Source organism: Alexandromys fortis, unplaced genomic scaffold (assembly GCF_014885135.2).
Source record: "Alexandromys fortis isolate MF-2015 unplaced genomic scaffold, M_Fortis_MF-2015_v1.1 scaffold_37, whole genome shotgun sequence".
NCBI lineage: Eukaryota > Metazoa > Chordata > Mammalia > Rodentia > Cricetidae > Alexandromys > Alexandromys fortis.
Genome location: NW_026067914.1, coordinates 11,410,154 through 11,413,497, shown reverse-complemented (window position 1 = coordinate 11,413,497; position 3,344 = coordinate 11,410,154). Strand labels below are relative to the sequence as shown.

The following is a 3,344-nucleotide window of genomic DNA, read 5'->3' as shown; positions in this document are numbered from 1 at the left end:
TATATTATTTTTTTGTTTAAGGAAAATGAGTTACAAAACCACTCTTGTTACCATCATTGTGAGCTCAGGACTTTGGGAAACATTTTGGGAGGCGATAGCCAATTTGTATTCTTGGACTTTAAAAAAGATCTTTATTGAGATAATTTATATACACTAATGTTGGAAAAATGATTGAAACTAGGGACCTGAACTTGGGTATTTGTTTGGCTGTTGGCACAAGAAAAAAGAAAAGAAAAGATGTGCTGATTTTCCTCCTAACTGTCTAATTCATTTTCTCTTCAAAAGGAAGTAGACAAAGAAATGGGATGCCTGCCTTGTCAAGAGCTATAAATGGATTGCTTGGCTGAAGTTTCTTCTTTTAAAACCTCTTTGGAATCTGCTAACAGAGAGCAAGATGTAGATAAACCCAAAGAAAAGCAAACTAATGACTGGTTTTCAAATTTGCTTTTGCTTTCCTTATGATGTGCACACTTGGGCACCAAGGTCTGTTTCCATGGACATGTCTGCCCATTAGTATTTCAAGGACCACGGCAGACTGTAGCTTTGTGTTCATTTATGCTTTGAGCTCTTTGGAAATTGCTCCTCTTTGCAAACATGCTTCAGATGACTGTGGGACTTTCTTTGTGAGAACACTGCCATGATAATGAACCTGTTTGATTCAGGGGCAGGAAGAACTGTGGGATCACATTCTAAGTGAAATTAGAATATGCAGTGGGGAATTTGAAATAGTGCCACAGGAAGGACAGATATTGAAGAGCTCGACCTGCCCTAATTTCAGCTACTTAACCTGGGAGCCTCAATTAATTCAGTAGCCTTACATGCAATGGCATGGAGGAAATTTTTACAAACATAATAACAAGTATAAACATATGTCCAAAAAATAGTCTCTCTGCCAGCAAAGTAGCACATGGTATTTTAAATTCAATATAGATGATTTGCAGGTAAAGACGCGTGTGTTTATTTTGTTTCCATGCACTTCTCACCATGTGCTCATTATTCCTGAGCTCTTCAAGAGCGCCCTATCTGTATACTACTCAAGGTAATGGTAACGTATTGTGAATAGCAGTCTGCCCTTTTGCAGGACTGTTGTAGTTTCTGATCATTAGCATTTACCTTGTGGGTCTTCATGTAAGAAGATGTTTGCACCTTGCTCTACCCTTGTACTCAAAGCCTGTATGTGTATGCAGACTTAAAAGACTTACATCTAGAAGTTTTGACTGTGTTTAAAGATGAATTTGTCTTACAATAAAGTAACTTTTGAGGGCAAGGTAAGAGGATTTCTAATCATTTTTAGAAACATTTAGTTAGTTTTTACTGGGTCTTCACGCTTACAAAATATCCTATATGTGAAGTATGTTACGACTTATGAACATTCTTATGATGAGGCATATAGCCAATTTTATTTTCTTTGCGTTGTTTGTTTAGATCTAGATGGGGTTTCTCTGAATTATGCTGGATGTCCCAAAACTTGCTCTCTTTACCAGACTGGCCTTGATATCATAGAAAACCTCTTTTGCCTCTCAAGTGCTGTAACTAAAGGCATGCACCTCCACTGCCTGGTAAATTTTATTTTTTTAATGAACAAGAAAAATTGTGTTACAAGTTTGGTGAGATAATTCAGCTGGTAAGGATACTTGCCTCCATGCTGAAAGACTTAATCTCAATTCTGGATTCCATATGGTGGAAAGACACAGTGACTCTAGAGAGTTGTTCTCTGATTTCCTGTATGGCTAGCAAGTAGAAACAGACACCCAGGCACAGAAATACATATTAAATGCGTGTAAAATTGTTATAATGCCAAATTTTCTCATATATCTTTATTTAACTGTTTGGTTTTGTTTCACAATTAGTTATTAAATGATGCCTGATGTTTTTTTCTTTTTCTCATCTGTATTTACCTTTTAAAGCAGAATGTGATTGGGCACTATGGGCACTATATTTCCAGTCACAGATCTTGCTGAGTAACAAGACCTAGGAAAGCTCAGGGTTTTGTTCTCAGTACTTTGAAAGACAAATCTCATGGGGAATTCCTCCGCTGTTTCAGTTTGTATACTTACTTCTAAGACTAGCACCTGCAGAATTAAGTATAGTGAATGAAACATTTTAAGACGTAACTCAAGCCATCTTATTTTTTTTTCTTTTAAGAGTGAAGCTATATCTCAGAAAATTCCAAGTAACAAATTGTTTGGTCTAATAAGGAATCTAGCTCGACAGCTAAACACTTCAGACCACAAAGTTAATAGGTTACATTACCTCTTACAACAAATGTTCTACCAACCTATTGAATAAAACCTTTAGTATCACAGTATCACACAAGTAGAAGAACAATTTTATCTTCCCCTTAGTTTTCGTGCCACAAGGATGTTTTAAATGTTAACCAAAATAAACAAAAATTCTTGGAAATATATTATCAGAAGAAATAAAAGGAAGCAGCAGACAGATAGTTGTGGTGAAGCTTACTCTACTTCTTCCCTGTGTGATGTGTCATCATCTCCTTCCAGGGGTGACATTTCAGTCACAGCAGCACTGGTATCATCCACAGTAGAATCATTTTATTCAGTGCCTAGACCAAGCTTGATAATCCTGTATATCCTGTTAGCGTGTGTCTGAGGCTCTTCCAGAGTGAAGTCAGAAGACAGGAGTACAGTTTCGTACAGAAAGATAACCAGATTCTTTACAGATTTATCATTCTTCTCAGTCTCTACTTTTTGTCATAGGGGTTAAATAATAGATTGATCAGGTTTCTCTCCAGGTGCTGTCATGTAATCCATCATTGAGTTGTCTTTGAGGGCTTGCTCTCGCATGATTCTATGTTTGCTGTCCATCCGTATGTGATTGTGACAATACAGGATGAGATGCTGCCAATGAGTTTGGTACAACCACCTTCTCAACCTTTTTCTCAAAAAATATCATAACTTTGCAGAAGTTTTCAAAGTTTTAATTTTTGTTTTCCTGTTTCTTTTTCTCCTCTTCATTTTCTGGAAGCTCCAGCCCTTCCCTTCTTTGGTAACTAACCGACACCAAGGTCTCGCCTCCAAATTCTTTTCGCTTTCGTGCACTATATTCATCTATGGTCCCAATCATATGGATTACTTCTAAATTATGCTTTCTGAGACATTCCACAAAGGCCAAATTAACAACTTGGTCCTTGGGCTCACCTGTAATAAAGAAGATGTGTTTCTTGTTTCCCTTCATTCTGGTGCAATAATTCTTGAGAGAAACACCTTCATCTCCAGAAGCAGTTGTGTAGTATTGCAACAGCTCTGAAAGTTTCTACAATTTTTGATAGTCTTCTTGAATTCCAAGCTTTATATTTTTTAAGTTTTTATTTATTTATTTATTTA

General features: G+C 36.6%; 1 pseudogene; it reads right to left on the bottom strand.

Moving 5' to 3' along the window:
* Positions 1-2,456: 2,456 nt before the first annotated feature.
* Positions 2,457-3,344, bottom strand: part of LOC126499699 (heat shock protein HSP 90-alpha-like) — a 2,806-nt pseudogene continuing 1,918 nt past the window's right edge.